Here is an 18635-nt window from a genome sequence, read left to right on the forward strand (position 1 = left end):
TTCCGAAGCACATCTGGAGGCATTCTGTAATCTGTGGACCGTCATAGAGTTGATGAAAAACAGAAATTGCATCGGGATTGAATACAACAAGCACCATGCCGACTTTTGTCCATGAGAGTAATGCCTCAAACAGTCTATGCTTTGGTCGATTTCTGGGAGACCAGTAGCAGTTTCTGAAGCACCGCTGGAAGCTTCTTGTAATATGTGATCCGAGGGGGTGTTGATGAAACACAGAAATTGCATCGGGATTGAATACAACAGGCACCATGTCGACTTTTGTACATGTGAGTAATGCCGCAAACAGGCTATGCTTTGACCGATTCCTGGGAGACCACTAGTAGCTTCCGAAGCACAGCTGGAGGTTTCCTGTAAACTGTGGACCTTCCGAGTGTTGATGAAACACAGAAACTGCCTCGGGATTTAATACAACAGGCACCATGCCGACTTTTCTCCATGGGAGTAATGCCTCAAACTGTATATGCTTCTATCGATTCCCGGGAGACCAGTAGTAGTTTCCGAAGCGCGGTTGGATTCTTATTCTAATCTTTGGATCTTCAGAGTGTTGATGAAACACAGAACATGAATCGGTATTGAATACAACAGTAACCATGCCGTCTTTTGTAATTGGAAGTAATGCCTCATACTGTCTATGGTTTGAGCGATTCCTGGGAGACCAGTAGTAGTTTCCGAACCGCGGCTGGAGGCTTCTTGTAATCCTTGGACCTTCAGAGTGTTGATAAAAAAAACAGAAATTGAATCGGGATTGAATAGAACTGGCAACATGCCGACTTTTGTAAATGGAATTAATGCCTAAAACTGTGTATGCTTTGATCGATACCTGGGAGACCACTAGTGGTATCCGAAGCACTGCTGGAGGTTTCCTGTAATGTGTGGGCCTTCAGAGTGTTGATGGAACACAGATATTGCATCGTGATTGAATACTACTGGCACCATTCCAGCTTATGTCCATATGGGTATTGCCTCAAACTGTCTATGCTTTGATCGTTTCCTGGGAGACCTGTAGCAGTTTCCGATGTACAGCTGGAGGCTTAGTGTAATCTGTGGAAATTCATAGGGTTGATAAAACACAGAAATTGCATTGGGATTGGATACAACAGGCACCATGTCGACATTTGTCCATGGGAGTAATATAACAAATTGTCTATGCATTTATCGATTCCTGGGAGACCAGTAGTAGTTTCCGATGCACAGCTGAAGTCTTCCTCTAAGCTGTAGTCCTTCAGAGTGTTGATGAAACACAGGAAGTGTATCGGGTTTGTATACAACAGGCACCATACCGATTTTGGTCCATGGGAGTAATTCGTCCAACTGTCTATGGTTTGATCGACTCCTGGGAGACCAGTAGTAGTTCCGAGGCACAGCTGGACTCTTCCTGTAATGTGTTGACCGCCAGAGTGTTGATGAAACACAAGAAGTGCATCGGGATTAAATACAACAGGCACCATGGCGTCTTCTGTCCATGAGAGTAATACTCAAACTGCCTAATCTTTGATCGTTTTCTTGGAGACCAGTTGCAGTTTCCGTCGTACAGCTGGAGACTTAATGCAATCTGTGGACTGTCATAGTGTTGATGCAACACAGAAAGTGTATCGGGGTTGTATACAACAGGCACCATGCTGCCTTTTGTCCATGGGAGTAATGTGTCAAACTGTCTATGCTTTAATCGATTCCTAGGAGAGCAGTATTAGTTTCCGAAGCACAGCGGGAGCCTTACTGTAATCTGTGGACCTCCAGAATGTTGATGAAACGCAGAAATTGCATCGAGATAGAATACAACAGGCACCATGCCGACTTTTGTCCATGGCAGTAATGACTCAATCTGTCTGTGCTTTGGTCGATTCCTGGGAGACCAGTAGCAGTTTCCGAAGCACATCTCGAGGCATCCTGTAATCGGTGGACTTTTCGGCGTGTTGATGAAACAAAGAAATTGCATCGGGTATGAATGCCTCAAACTGTCTATGTTTCTATCGGTTCCTGGAAGACCGGTAGTAGTTTCCGAAGCACAGCTGGAGGTTTCCTGTAATGTGTGGACCTTCAGAGTGTTGATGAAACACAGAAATTGCATCATGATTGGATACTACTGGCACCATTCCGACTTATGTTCGTATGGGTATTGTCTCAAATTGTCTATGCTTTGATCGATTCCTGGGATTCCAGTAGTAGTTTCCGATACACAGCTGGAGGCTTCCTGTAAGCCTTGGACCTTCAGAGTGTTGATGAAACTTTTAAAGTGTATCGGTTTTTTTTAGAACAGGCACCATACCGACTTTTGTCCATGGGAGTAATGTGTCAAATTGTTTATGCTTCGATCGATTTCTGGGAGACCAGTACTAGTTTCCGTCGTACAGCTGGAGGCTTAATGTAATCTGTGGATCGTCGTAGTGTTGATGAAACACAGAAATTGCATCGGGATTAAATACAACACTCACCATGCCGACTTTTGTCCATGAGAGTAATGCCTCATACAGTCTATGCTTAGATCGATTCCTGGGAGACCAGTAGTAGTTTCCGAAGCACAGCTGGAGGCATCCTGTAAGCTGTGGACCGCGGGTTTTTTGATGAAACACTGAAATTGCGTCGGGATTGAATACAATAGTCACCATGTCTTCTTTTGTACATGGGAGTAATGCCTCAAACTGGCTATGCTTTGATCGATTCCTGGGAAACCACCAGTAGTTTACGAAGCTGAGCTGCAGGCTTCCTGTAATCTGTGGACCTCAGAGTGTTTATCAAACACAGAAATTGCATCGGGATTGAATACAACAGGCACCATGCCAACTTTCCTCCATGGGAGTAATGAGTCAAATTGTCTATGCCTTGATCCCTCATGGCAGAGCAGTAACAGTTTCCGAAGCACAGATGGACTCTTACTTTAATCTGTTTACCTTCGGTGTGTTGATAAAACACAGAAATTGCATTGGGATTGAATCCAACAGTCTCCATGCCGACTTTTGTCCAAGGCAGCAATGCCTCAAACTGTCTATGATTCTATCGATTCCTGGGAGACCAGTAGTAGTTTCGAAGCGCGACTAGGCAGTAGTAGTAGAGAAGTTTTGGGCGCACGACAGCAAGGTCTTCAGCGCCCGTTCAGTATCTTAGTGAGACGGGTGTCAAGAAAAATACCAGAACAGGAATATAAACCGGAACAGAAAATATGGGTAACAATCGTCGAAAAGCATGTGCTCACCCACACCAAAGCGTGGGATGAAGCAGAGCGTCAGCAGTAACTCATGGACAACACAGGAAGAAAATGATAGAAGCAGCTAAAACAATGTAGCAGGTGGAAGTGGCTGGCTGACCGCATGGAAAAAAGGGGAGGAGTCAGCCACTCTGCAATACACTAAAACCTCCAGCCTAAAATTTTAGGCCAGAGTCCTGACACATCACAGAAACTTGAAAACCCTAGACACACACGTCTCATCAATAGTTAAAACAGAAGGCAGATCCCCAGCAATTTGTGCTTCTGCCCGTGCATCACGGTATAAAATGCAGTCTGTTAAAATGTGCTGCACAGAGATGTGCACACCACATGCATTACAAAACGGTGGATCCTCCCGCCGTAATAAAAAGCTATGTGTGAGAGGACAGTGCCCGATCCGAAGACGTGTGAGGGCCACCTCCTCCCGCCTGAGCAACTGGCAGGAGGAACGCCACGGCCGAGTGGTTGACTTTATCAACCGCAGTTTATTGGCCGTCACCGCCAGCCATTCGTCCTCCCACAGCTCCATGCACTTCCTGTGGAGTGCAGCGATGCCTGACTGCAAGGGAATAGGACATTGGACCACATCCTGTTCTCTGCAGGCCTCCTTGGCAGTCCGATCGGCCTGTTCATTGCCCCAGATGCCAACATGACCAGGCACCCAGCAGAAGGATACTTCTGTACCCCGCCGTTGGAGCAGGTACAGTTGGTCATGTATCAGCTGGACCATCGCCTCAGTCGGATACAGGTTCTGCAGTGATTGTAAGGCACTAAAAGTATCGGAGCAGAGAAGAAATCGATCGCCCCGAACACGATTCATCTGCTCAAGTGCCTTCAGGATCGCGTGGAGCTCCGCTGCGAAAACGGTATATTCAGCAGGGAGGCGAATCCGGGTAACTTGATCAGGGAACACTACAGAACAGCCAAGGAAAGTCTCCTGTTTGGACCCATCAGTGTACACGACTGTGAAACCGTGATGCACCCCTAAAATGTTAAAAAACAGACATTGGAATGTAAAATCTGGTGTGCGATCTTTCTTAAAATTATGCAAATCTAAAATACGTATGGGTCTCCGGAGGTGCCAAGGGGGGATCTGCTCCAACCGCGACGCAAAACACGAAGACCAGCCATAGACATCGCAGCGAGGCAATCCTGTGCGCGAATCCCATAGGGCTGAGTTTCACGTTGCCGGTTATGAAATAACAGTGCCAGAGGAGGCAATGGCAGGGTATGCAGGGGTGTATGGTGTGGACAAAGTTTTATACGCCTCGCGCACTGTAAGTAGCCGTCGCCGCATAGGAAGTGGCGGTTCACCAGCCTCTCCACAGAGGCTCGGTATGGGACTAGTTCGGAATGCCCCAGTGGCCAACCGAAGCCCTTCATGGTGCACAACGTCCAACATCTTCAAGTAACAAGGCCTCACAGATCCATACACCGTGCACCCATAATCGAGCCGAGATCGCACAAACGCCCTGTAAAAGTGGAGCAGACAAGTCCTGTCAGCTCCCCATGTACTGTTACTAAGCCATTTTAAAATACTTAAAGCCTTAAGCGACCGCCGTTTCAGGTCTTTAAGATGAGGTAACCACGTGAGCTTCGAGTCAAAAATGATCCCCAGAAACCTCACCGTGTCTTTAAAAGTGAGAATAGTGTCCCTCATCCGCAACTCAGGAAAGGTTAAAATCGAACGAGAACGGTGAAAAAGAACACATACAGACTTCTCGAAGGAAAACTTAAAACCACTCTTCCGTGCCCAGTCATCCAAATGTCTAATCGTAAGTTGCAACTGACGAGATGTCGTTGCAAGGCTTGAAGAAGAGCAAAACAAAGAGAAATCATCCACAAACAAAGAACACTGGACAGGACTTTTCACTATGGACGTAATGCTATTAATAGCGATGGCAAAGAGAGTCACACTTAAAACGCTACCCTGAGAGACACCGTTCTCCTGCTCAAAGCGATCAGACAGGACATCACCAATTCGGTATCTAAAATATCGTGGCGAGAGGAAAGACTGAATAAAAAGAGGAAGACAACCCCGAAAACCCCATTCGTGAAGTTGCTCCAGAATGAGACGCCTCCAAGTGGTATCGTAGGCCTTCTCAGTGTCAAAAAATACACCTAGAAGGTGATGACGGCGTAGGAAAGCTTGTTGTATAGCCACCTCCAGTAGGGCCAGGTTATCGAAGGTGGAACGAAACCTCCTGAACCCACACTGAAAGAGACTAAGGAGTTGCCGGGATTCTAACATCCAGACAAGGCGGCGGTTGACCATCCGCTCCAAGGTCTTCCCTATGCAACTAGTGAGGGCAACACTACGGTAGCTACTCGGGCTCGTGCGGTCTTTCCCAGGTTTTAAAAAAGGGATTAAAATTGCCTCACGCCACGCGTCAGGAAAGTGACCCAACGCCCAAATTCCATTAAGAAGTGCGAGGAGGATTTCTTTGTTGCGCATTGTGAGGTGCCATAGCATACTGTAATGGACCCTGTCGTGACCAGGGGAGGTGTCACGAGCTCCAGACAATGCAGAATCCAGCTCCCACATAGAAAATGGGCAGTTGTAAACTTCATGAGATGTGGACTGGAAGTTCAGACTACATCTCTCAGCAACGGCCCTATGGCGCTGGAAACCTGGATCCTGACTGGTTATTGCAGTAACTGTGGCAAAATACGCTGCCATAGTCTGGGCAATGTTTTGCGGATCCGTGTGGAGAGTGCCGTTATTCATTACAGCATCTATGGGACACCTCCCTCCTCTGCCAGAAATTCTCCTGATGGTCTCCCACACAATGGAACTTTTGGTGGAACGATTAATGGTGTTCAGGAACTGTTGCCATGACCTCTTCTTGCTCTCACGAATAATGCGGCGACACCTTGCCCTCGCCACCCGAAATACTGCAAGATTCTCAGCAGTCGGCCGAGACTTGAACCGATGCAGAGCCGCACGCCTGGTCCTGATGGCAGAGCGGCAGTCGGCACTCCACCAAGGCACAGGTGGCCTCTTCCGGGGGCCCATGGACTGTGGAATAGATGCTGCAGCGTCGTGGTGGACCGTTTTGGTAATATGATCCACCCACACCTCAACAGTCACACAGTGTTCCAATTGGGCCAACTGGCTATAAAGTGTCCAGTCAGCTCCACTGAGCACCCATCGTGGTGGTCTCCTTTCAGGGTCCACGCCATCTGGCAGGTGAGTCCAGGTGGGGAAATGATCACTGCCACGCAAATCAGCGACCACTTCCCAGTGAGCACTGGCGGCAAGAGCTGGAGAGCAAAGAGAGAGATCAATGGCAGAGAACGACCCAGTCGCTGTGCAGAAATGAGTACTCTGTCCTCCATTGAGCAAGTAGGCACAGGATGACAGGAGAAGCCTCTCAATTGCTCTACCCCTGGGGAAGGTAATTGCAGAGCCCCAAAGCACATTGTGGGCATTAAAATCACCACAAACAATGAATGGTTGGGGGAGCTGTGTAAGAAGGTCGGTGAGGGCCACTTCATCAAGTGCCTCATGTGGGGGCAAGTAAAGTGAACAGACAGTCAGTGGATGACGTACTTGCACAGACACAGCGACAGCCTATAAAGTCATAAGCGGGAGAGGCGAGGAGTGGTAGTCCGTCCTGACGAAAATACCTACACCTCCTCTAGCTCTCTCTCCACGCAGGTCGTCCTTTTTGTGGAGTGTATAGCCTCGCATCTCAGGGGAGTATGAGGGATGGAAATAAGTCTCCTGGAGACAGAGACACAGTGGTCTACCCTGAGAGAGTAGACGAAGTTCCTCCACATGCATCCAGAACCCTTGCAAGTTCCACTAAAGTATGGGAGCCATCAATGTTGGGGGTAGCACCTTCATCCTGTCTCTCCGACGGGGCGGGGAGACCGCAGCAGGTGGAGGGGCAGGTGTGGGGTGAGCTGATTGACCCACACATACGTCGTATTCCATCAACTCTGGGGAAGAGTCAGATGAAGCCTCACGTAAAACAACAGCCGCATGGTCAGACGGTTTACCACGGGATTTGACCCGGTGTTGCTGCGGTACAGGAACTTTCTGTGGTTTGGTGGGCTTTGGGGGAGCTGATGTGGGAGTGGTAATTGGCGCACTGGGCTTGGGAACAGCCTCAGCTGTTGGAGGCGACAGGGGCTGGCCCAAGTTCGCCACTATACCCTTGTCTGCCATTCGAGTAGGGGCTACCAGCTCTGAAACACTGGCTGTGTTGCAAGTGCACTGACAGCTGCAGGTGTTAGCGCCAACACTCACCACCTCGGTCTGCGTTGAGGCATCGACTTTTGGAGTAGGCTTCTGAACCAGGGATGCAAAAGATGTAGCAAATGTGGGAGGTTGCATCAAGTTATAGATCTTCTTGGCCTCACCATAGGGGATTCGCTTGGTTGTTTTGATTTCCTGGACTTAGCGTTCCTCTAAAAAGATTCGGCAGTCCCTACTCCAAACAGGGTGGTTCCCAGAGCAATTAATACATTTAGCTGGAGACGAGCAACCAACTCCTTCATGATCAGCCTTACCACAGTTGCCACAAGTCGCTTCGCCTTTACATCCTAAGGTGGTATGCCCAAAACGCTGGCATTTAAAACAGTGCATTGGGGTCGGGAAATAAGACCTCACACTAAGGCGAAGGAAGCCAGCTTTAAAATGTTCAGGAAGTTTTGTGCTACTGAAGGTCAGAATAAAGGAGTCGGATTTAACAAGATTGCCATCAAACCTCTGCATGATGTGTTGGACATTAACGATACCTTCCGGAGCCCACTCACGTTGCAGTTCGTTCTTGGGAATCTCAACTAGATCACAGCATGTTACAACACCTTTGTTGTAGTTCAAGGTGCTGTGCAATTCAGTGTCTACGGCATACTCTCCAAGACATTTAGCAGATTGGGGGTTAGTTGCTTGCTGGGAAGTGGAAGTTTACACTAGCAAGGTCCCATTACGTAAGCATTTCACCGATTTCAAGGAGCCACAGATGCCCTCCAATCCTTTTTGTATATAGAAGGGCGATACCTTCTCAAAAATACCCTCGTTCCATTTCACAATGAGACATTCTGAGCACCAGAATGCATCCAGTTCCTAAAGACTTCACTTGTCAAAGATGAGATGCAGTCAGGGGGACTGACTACGCGAGCCCTCTTCAGAGACTGGGTGTTAGAACCCTCCAGCTGTCCACCCTTTCCGCTGGGAGGAGGAAAAGAGAATTTCGAAGGATCCATCTCGGTCCCACGAGCAGCTATGGAACTACAAGTCCACCTAGACAGAGCCCCGCGTGCCTAGGTAAGCCTTATACAACTGAGGTGCGGCAGGTTCCCCAGAGGTTACCCGCTAATGACTGTTCCACCTCAACAACCATTCATCTCATCGGCGCGCAGCACACCTTGAGATTGAGGGGTTGTTTATAGAGGTTTATTCCATTCTCGCGATCCGGGTGACCAAGCCAAGATCCCCACTAGCTGAGACACACATCATACCAAGGCCGCGCCGCAAGGTGGTCGTTGAAGAATGCCAGAGCTTACGGTGACAGGGGACTGGCGGCGCTTACCAGTCCCCAGCTCAGGAACCCCGGGGTCGCCAAGCCCCTACCCAGCAAATGAATGCTGAGCCCCTGGGGGCTTCTCCATGAGACTAATGTCTCAAACTTTCTACGCTTTGATCGATACCTGGAAGACCAGTAGTAGTTTCAGAAGCACATCTGCAGGCATTCTGTAATCTGTCGACCTTCAGAGTGTTGATGAAACACAGAAATTGCATCGGGATTGAATACAACAAGCACCATGCCGACTTTTCTCCATGGGAGTAATGTCTCAAACTGTCTACGCTTTGATCCATTCCTGGAAGACCAGTAGTAGTATCCGAAGCACATCTGGAGGCATTCTGTAATCTGTGGACCTTCAGAGTGTTGATGAAACACAGAAATTGCATCGGGATTGAATATAACAGGCACCATGCCGACTTTCCTCCATGGGAGTAATATCTCAAACTGTCTACGCTTTGATCGATTCCTGGAAGACCAGTAGTAGTATTCGAAGCACATCTGGAGGTCTTCTGTAATCTGTGGACCTTCACAGTGTTGATGAAACACAGAAATACCATCGGGATTGAATACAACAGGCACCATGCCAACTTTTCTCCATGGGAGTAATGTCTCAAACTGTCTACGCTTTGATCGATTTCTGGAAGACCAGTAGTAGTTTCCGTAACACATCTGGAGGCATTCTGTATTCTGTGGACCGTTAGAGTGTTGAAGAAAGACAGAAATTGCATCGGGATTGAATACAACAGGCACCATGCCGACTTTTCTCCATGGGAGTAATGTGTCAAACTGTCTACGCTTTGATCGATTCCTGGAAGACCAGTAGTAGTATCTGAAGCACATCTGGAGGCATTCTGTAATCTGTGGAACTTCATAGTGTTGTTGAAACACAGAAATTGCATCCTGATTGAATACAACAGGCAACATGCCGACTTTTCTCCATGGCAGTAATGTCTCAAACTGTCTACGCATTGATCGATTTCTGGAAGACGAGTAGTAGTTTCCGTAGCACATCTGGAGGCATTCTGTAGTGTGTGGGCCGTCAGAGTGTTGAAGGAAGACAGAAATTGCATCGGGATTGAATACAACAGGCACCATGCCGACTTTTCTCCATGGGAGTAATGTGTCAAACTGTCTACGCTTTGATCGATTCCTGGAAGACCAGTAGTAGTATCTGAAGCACATCTGGAGGCATTCTGTAATCTGTGGAACTTCATAGTGTTGTTGAAACACAGAAATTGCATCCTGATTGAATACAACAGGCAACATGCCGACTTTTCTCCATGGCAGTAATGTCTCAAACTGTCTACGCATTGATCGATTTCTGGAAGACGAGTAGTAGTTTCCGTAGCACATCTGGAGGCATTCTGTAGTGTGTGGGCCGTCAGAGTGTTGAAGGAAGACAGAAATTGCATCGGGATTGAATACAACAGGCACCATGCAGACTTTTCTCCATAGGAGTTATGTCTCAAATTGTCTACGCTTTGATCGATTCCTGGAAGACCAGTAGTAGTATCCGAAGCACATCTGGCGTCATTCAGTAATCTGTGGACCTTCAGAGTGTTGATGAAACACAGAAATTGCATCGGGATTGAATACAAAAAGCACCATGCTGACTTTTGTCCATGGTATTAATGTCTCAAACATTGAACTTTTTGATTGATTTCTGGAAGACCAGTAGTAGTATCCGAAGCACATCTGGAGGTTTCCTGTAATGTGTGGACGCGGGGGTGGTGATGAAACATAGGAATTGCATCGCGATTGAATACAACAGGCACGATGTCGATTTTGTACATGGGGTAATGCCTCAAACAGGCTATTCTTTGACCGATTCCTGGGAGACCACTAGTAGTTTCCGAAAGAGAGCTGCAGGCTTCCTGTAATCTGTGGACCTTCAGAGTGTTGATGAAACACAGATATGGCATCGGGATTGAATACAACTGGTACCATTCCGACTTTTGTCCATATGGGTATTCCCTCAAACTGTCTACGCTTTGATCGATTCCTTGGACAGCAGTTGAAGTTTCCGAAGCACAGCTTGTGGCTTCCTGTAAGCTATGGACCTTCAGAGTTTAATGTAATAGAAAAATTGCTACGGAATTGAATACAACAGGCACCATGTCGACGTTTGTACATGGGAGTAATGCCACAAACAGGCTTTGCTTTGACCGATTCCTGGGAGACCACTAGTAGTATCCGAAGCAGAGCTGCAGGCTTCCTGTAATCTGTGGTCCTTCAGAGTGTTGATGAAACACAGAAATTGCATCGGGATTGAATACAACAGGCACCATACCGACTTTTCTCCATGGGAGTAATGCCTCAAACTGTCTGGGTTTGCTCGATTCCTAGGAGAGCAGTAGTAGTTTCCGATGCACAGCTGGAAGCTTACTGTAGTCTGTGGACCTTCCGAGTTTTGATGAAACACAGAAATTGCTTCGGGATTAAATTCAACAGGCACCACACCGACTTTTTTCCATGGGAGTAATGCCTCAAACAAACATTGCTTTGTTCGATTCCTGGGAGACTAGTAGTAGTTTCCGAAGCAAAGCTTGAGGCTTCCAGTAATCTGTGCATTATCAGAGTGTTGATGAAATACAGAAATTGCATCGGGATTGAACACAACAGGCACGATGCCGAATTTTGTCCATGCCAGTAATGCCTCAAACTGTCAATGCTTTGATCGATTCCTGGGAGACCAGTAGTAGTTTCCGAAGCACATCTGGATTCATCCTGTAATCTGTTGACCTTCCGAGTGTTGATGAAACATAGAAACTGCATTGGGATTTAATTGCATCGGGATTGAACACAACAGTCACCATGCCAGCTTTTGGCATAAGAGTAATGCTGAAACTGTCTGTGCTTTGATCGATTCCATGGACAGCAGTAATAGTTTCCGAAGCACAGCTTGAGGCTTCCTGTAATCTGTGGACCTTCTGAGTGTTGATGAAACACAGAAATTAATCGGGATTGAATACAACAGGCACCATGCCGACTGTTGTCCATGGGAGTAATGCCTCAAACTGTCTATGCTTTGATCCTATCCTGGCAGACCAGTAATAGATTCCGATGTGTTGCTGGAGGTTTATTGTAATCTGTGGACCATCAGAGTTTTGATGAAATACAGAAATAGCATCGGTTTTCAATACAACAAGTACCATGCCGACTTTTGTCCATGGGAGGTAATGCCTCAATCTGTCAATGCTTTGATCGATTCCTGGGAGACATGTAGTAGTTTCGGAAGCACAGCTGGAGGCTTCCTGTAATCTGTGGACCATCAAAGTGTTGATGAATCATAGAAATTGAATCGGGATTGAATACAACAGGCACCATGCCGACTTTTGTAGATGAGAGTAATGTCTCAAACTCTATATGCTTTGATCCATTCCTAGCAGACCAGTAACAGTTTCCGATGTACAGATAGACTCTTCCAGTAATCTGAGGACCTTCAAGTGTTTATGAAACACAGAAATTCATCGGGATTTAATAGAACAGGAACCATGCCGTATTTTTTCCATGGGAGTAATTCCTCAAACTGTCTATGCTTTGATCGGTTCCTGAGAGACCAGTAGTAGTTTCCGAAGGACAGCTGGAGGCTTCCTCTAATCTGTGGACCATCAGAGTGTCGATGAAACACAGAAATTCCATCGGGATTGATTGCAATCGGCACCATGCTGACTTTAGTAGCTGGGAGTAATGCCTCAAATTGTCTATTCTTTGAACGATTCCTAGGAGACCAGTATTAGTTTCCGAAGCACAGCTGGAGGCTTCCTGTAATCTGTGGACATTCAGAGTGTTGTTGGAACACTGAAATTTCATCGGGATTGGAAGCAACAGGCATCACGCCGATTTTCGTCCATGGGAGCAATGCCTCAAAATTTCTGTGCTTTGATAGATTCCTGGGAGACCAGTAGAAGTTTCTGTCAGCCAGCTAGAGGCTTCCTGTAATCCGTGTAACCTTTGGAGTGTTGATGGACTTTAGAACTTTCGTTGGGGATAGAATACAACACGCACCATGCTGACTTTTGTCCATGGGAGTAGTACCTCATACTGTCTATGCTTTGATCGATTCCTGGGAGACCAGTAGTAGTTTCCCATGTACAGCTGGAGGCTTACTGTAATCTGTGGACTTTCAGAGTGTTGATGAAACACAGAAATTGCATCGGAATTGAATACAACAGGCACTATGCCGACTTTTGTCTATGGGAGTAATGCCTCAAACTGACTGTGCTTTGATCGATTACTGGGAGAGCAGTAGTAGTTACCAAAGCACAGCTGGTGGCTTCCTGTAATCTGTTGACCATCGGAGTGTTGATCAATCACAGAAGTTTAATCGGGGATGAATACAACAGGAACCATGCCAACTTTTGTCCATGGGAGTAATGTCTCAAACTCTATATGCTTTGATCCATTCCTGGTAGACCAGTAACAGTTTCCGATGTACAGCTGCACTCTTCTAGTAATCTGTGGACCTTCAGAGTGTTGATCAAACACAGAAATTGCATCGCGATTTCAAACAACAGGCACCTTGCATTCTTTTGTCCATGGGAGTAATACCTCAAAGTGTCTATGCTTGGATCTATACCTGGGAGACCAGTAGTAGATCCGAAGCACGGCTGGAGGCTTCATATTACCTGTGCAGCTTTAGAGTGTTGATGGAACACAGAAATTGCATCGGGATTGAATACAACAGGCACCATGGCAACTTTTGTCGATGGGTGTAATGCCTCACACTGTCAAAGCTTTGATCGATTCCTGGGAGACCAGTAATACACTCCTGGAAACAGAGTATGCACAATGTCGGCACTAGTACAGTGTATATCCACCTTTCGCAGCAATGCAGGCTGCTATTCTCCCATGGAGACGATCGTAGAGATGCTGGATGTAGTCCTGTGGAACGGCTTGCCATGCCATTTCCACCTGGCGCCTCAATTGGACCAGCGTTCGTGCTGGACGTGCAGTCCGCGTGCGTCGACGCTTCATCCAGTCCCAAACATGCTCAATGGGGGACAGATCCGGAGATCTTGCTGGCAAGGGTAGTTGACTTACACTTTCTAGAGCACGTTGGGTGGCACGGGATGCATGCGGACGTGCATTGTCCTGTTGGAACAGCAAGTTCCCTTGCCGGTCTAGGAATGGTAGAACGATGGGTTCGATGACGGTTTGGATGTACCGTGCACTATTCAGTGTCCCCTCGACGATCACCAGAGGTGTACGGCCAGTGTAGGAGATCGCTCCCCACACCATAATGCCGGGTGTTGGCCCTGTGTGCCTCAGTTGTATGTAGTCCTGATTGCGGCGCTCACCTGCACAGCACCAAACTCGCATACGACCATCATTGGCACCAAGGCAGAAGCGACTCTCATCGCTGAAGACGACACATCTCCATTCGTCCCTTCATTCACGCCTGTCGCGACACCACTGGAGGCGGGTTGCACGATGTTGGGGCGTGAGCGGAAGACGGCCTAACAGTGTGTGGGACCGTAGCCCAGCTTCATGGAGACGGTTGCGAATGGTCCTCGCCGATACCCCAGGAGCAACAGTGTCCCTAATTTGCTGGGAAGTGGCGGTGTGGTCCCCTACGGCACTGCGTAGGATCCTACGGTTTTGGTGTGCATCCGTGAGTCGCTGCGGTCCGGTCCCAGGTCGACGGGCACGTGCACCTTCCGCCGACCACTGGCGACAACATCGATGTACTGTGGAGACCTCATGACCCACGTGTTGAGCAATTCGGCGTTACGTTCACCCGGCCTCCCGCATGCCCACTAAACGCCCTCGCTCAAAGTCCATCAAGTGCAAATACGGTTCACGTCCACGCTGTCGTTGCATGCTACCAGTGTTAAAGACTGCGATGCCACGGCAAACTGGCTGACACTGACGGCGGCGGTGCACAAATGCTGCGCAGCTAGCGCCATTCGACGGCCAACACCGCGGTTCCTGGTGTGTCCGCTGTGCCGTGCGTGTGATCATTGCTTGTACAGTCCTCTCGCAGTGTCCGGAGCAAGTATGGTGGGTCTGACACACCGGTGTCAATGTGTTCTTTTTTCCATTTCCAGGAGTGTAGTTTCCGATGTACAACTGTAGGCCTCCTGTAATCTGTGGACCTTCAGAGTGTTAATGAAATGCAAAAAGTGCATAGCTATTGACTACAACAGGCATCATGCCGACATTTGTCCATAAGGGTAATACCCCAAACTGTCTATCCTTTGATCGATTCCTTGGAGACCAGTAGTAGTTTCCGAAGCACAGCTGGAGGCTTCCTGTAATCTGTTGACATTCTGAGTGTTGATGAAAGACAGAAATTGCATCGAGATGGAATACAACAGGCACCATGACGACGTTGTTTCAGGCCACTAGCTGTTTATGTTTTATCGATTCGTAAGAGACCAGTAGTAGTTTCCGATGTACAGCCGGAGGCTTGCGGTAACCTGTGGACTTCAGAGTGTTGATGAAACACAGGAATTGCTTCGGGATTGAATACAACAGGCACCATGCCTACATTTGTCCATGGGAGTAATCCCTCAAACTGTCAATGTTTCGATCAATTCCTGGGTGACCAGAAGTAGTTTCCGAAGCACAGCTGGAGGCTTCCTGTAATCTGTGGATCTTGAGAGTGTTGATGAAACATAGAAATTGCATTAGGATTGAATACAAACAGGCACCATGCCGACTTTTTTCCATGGGAGTAATGGCCCAAACTGTCCATGTTTTCATCGATTCCTGGGAAACCAGTAGTAGTTCCCGAAGCACATCTGGAGGTTTCATGAAATATGTGGAACTTCAGAGTGTTGATGAAAGTCAGAAATTTCATCGGGATTGAATAAAACAGGTAACATGCCGACTTTTGTCCATGGGAATAATACCTCAAACTGTCTGTGCTTTGATCGATTCCTGGGATACCAGTAGTAGTTTCCCAACCACAGCTGGAGGCTTTGTGTTATATGTGGACCTTCAGAGTGTTGATGAAACTCAGAAATTTCATCGGGGTGAATAAAACAGGTACCATGCCGACTTTTGTCCACGGGAGTAATGCCTCTAACTGTCTATGCTTTCATCGATTCCTGGGAGACCTGTAGTAGTTTCAGAAGCACAGCCGGAGGGTTTCTGTAATCTGTGGACCTTCAGAGTGTTAATGAAACACATAAATTGCATCGGGATTGTATACTACATACTCCACGTCAACTTTTGTCCATGGGAGTAATACCTCAAACTGTCTGTGCTATGATCGATTCCTGGAAGGCCAGTATTAGTTTCCGAAGCACAGCTGGAGGCTTCCTGTAATCTGTGGATCTTGAGAGTGTTGATGAAACATAGAAATTGCATTAGGATTGAATACAAACAGGCTCCGTGCCAACTTTTGTCCATGGGAGTAATGCCTCAAACTGTCTATGCTTTGATCGCTTCATTTCAGACCAATAGTAGTTTACGTAGCTCAGCAGGAGGTTCCCTGTAATCTGTGGACCTTCAGAGTGTTGATGAAACACTGAAATTGCTTCGGGATTGAATACAACAATCACCATGCCGACTATTGTCGACACCTCGATAACAGCCGGTCCCCACACTTACATCTTGCTCTCCTTACGTCAGTATACATCATATCTGTCTGTGACGTTGGCTTTGCAACATCTTGCGTGCCTTTAGGTTCGCCGCGACCAACACTTACCATGCACTGACCACAAAACATAGAGGCGCCGGGGCTTGAACCCGGGACTTTCACATGCAAAGCGAACAATCTACCAACTGAGCTACGCCCCCACGCGCTATTAATCAGCGCTATTCTCCATTCTTTGCGACTCTGATGTGCACGGACACGATAGTTGGTTGGTTTTTAGTGGTGCAGGGACCAGAGTACAAAGGCACGGACACGTTCATATACACAAGAGTTCCAAGTAGTTTCGAGGCTCTGGTATTACAATTGCAAATTCCGTCTGTTTTTAACGTCTTAAACTGATAGGGCGGTCACAAATTACTCCGTTTTCACTCCTTGTCGACAATCACACAGCACCTGAGGTAACAAGCACATCTCGAGCCCCATTGTGCACTCCATTGTTCATGCCAACTCAGTGCCTCGCTCTTTACTACTGTGCACCACTCTGGTCGTCCAACTGCAATACACTGGGCCACAACAAGTTTCCGCATCTCCATTGCACTGCGCTACTACGAAACGCTCCCCAAACTTGGCACTCACCCATGCAGCCGACTTTTCCGACTTTACACGACGCTCACGCTAGTGACATCCTTATTTATAGTTCGACGTCGCGCCAAAGCGAATGAGAACATTTCGCCTACGGCTTAGGCCGCCCTCCTAGTGTGGCTGCTCGGTGTCTGCAGGCAGCGAGGGGCTTCAAGCTTCCTGTGTTGGCACCTATGTCATCTGTGCTTGCTTCTCAGAGACAGACTATCGCAAAACATACAACTCACTCCATGAATTGATTGCTACTGCATCTGTTATCAGCAGTCACAATAGCAACACCAGTAGCAGACGACTGCACGCAAAGAATGGGAATGTGCAGTGGGATTTACGTGAACTCGGCGCAAGGCAGATTTTTCCGACGTAGGCTTGAGAATCTTATGGTAACACTTGTACTGTTTCTAAATTAAGTGTACGAATAAAAGCACGCTTGCCAATTGTGGATGCTAATCGTTCGCTTGTATGTGCCTAGACACATCTGCTGGCTGTGAATTATTCCACTTGCATGGCAAGGTGCGCATGTAGGTGTGTTAAAAATTCTTGAGGCTCTGGGTATCGATCCCAGTACCTCTCGCATACTAAGTGAGTGCTCAACCATCTGAGTTACGCCCGCTCCCCCGATGACTAATGGTGCTACATACAGCCATATCAACGACACAGATCCCAGCACTCCCATTAATCGGCAGACAAACACTACTCTCTATGTATCCGTGAGGGTGTCTTTCAGGTTTCGTGCATTCTGTATCGAATCGTAGTTGGCCACAATGAAAGTGTCACGCATTACGTCGAAAATAGAGTTCGGACACCGCTCTGAGTAAGACGAACGCGTTGTCCACTCTCTAGACTTCAATGACGTTAAGCCGTGATACCTAAGACAGATCTGCACTCTATCACACCTCGATAACAGCCGGTCCCTACACTTACATCTTGCTCTTCTTACGTCAGTATACATCATATCAGTCTGTGACGCTGGCTTTGCAACATCTTGCGTGCCTTTAGGTTCGCCGCGACCAACACTTACCATGCACTGACCACGAAACATGGAGGCGCCGAGGCTTGAACCCGGGACCTTTCACATGCAAAGCGAACGCTCTACCAACTCAACTACGCCACCATGCACTACCAAGCTGCGCTATTCTGCATTCTTTGCGACTCTGATGTGCACGGACACGATGGTTGGTTGGTTTTTAGTGGTGAAGTGACCAGAGTACAAAGGCGCGGACACGTTCATATTCACAAGAGTTCCAAGTAGTTTCGATGCTCTGGTATTACGAATGCAAATTCCGTCTGTTTTTAACGTCTTAAATTGAAAGGGCGGTCACAAATTGCTCCGATTTCACTCCTTGTCGACAATCACACAGCACCTGAGGTAACAATCACATCTCAAGCCCCATTGTGCACTCCATTGTTCATGCCAACACAGTGCCTCGCTCTTTACTACTATGTACCACTCTTGTCGTCCAACTGCAAAACACTTTGCCACAACAAGTTTCCGCGCTCCATTGCACTGCGCATACTACGAAACGCTCCCCAAACTTGGCACTCACCCATGCAGCCGACTTTTCCGACTTTACACGACGCTCACGCTTTTTTTTTTCTTTATTGTAATTTTAATCACCTCAATACAAGGTGGGCTGGCAGCAGCATATAACCCTGCTCTTCAGCCTTGAGTGGTACAGTAACATGACATAGAGGT

At 47.6% G+C, this 18635-nt stretch overlaps 2 non-coding genes across 2 annotated transcripts; both read right to left on the reverse strand.

The window, feature by feature from the left end:
* Window positions 1–16431: 16431 nt before the first annotated feature.
* On the reverse strand, window positions 16432–16503 carry Trnaa-ugc (transfer RNA alanine (anticodon UGC)). The gene has a single exon. It is a non-coding gene; the product is annotated as a tRNA-Ala (tRNA).
* Window positions 16504–17980: 1477 nt separating this feature from the next.
* On the reverse strand, window positions 17981–18053 carry Trnaa-ugc (transfer RNA alanine (anticodon UGC)). Its single transcript has one exon. It is a non-coding gene; the product is annotated as a tRNA-Ala (tRNA).
* Window positions 18054–18635: the final 582 nt, after the last annotated feature.

This window comes from Schistocerca gregaria, chromosome 11 (genome assembly GCF_023897955.1).
Source record: "Schistocerca gregaria isolate iqSchGreg1 chromosome 11, iqSchGreg1.2, whole genome shotgun sequence".
In the NCBI taxonomy this organism is placed as follows: Eukaryota; Metazoa; Arthropoda; class Insecta; order Orthoptera; family Acrididae; genus Schistocerca; species Schistocerca gregaria.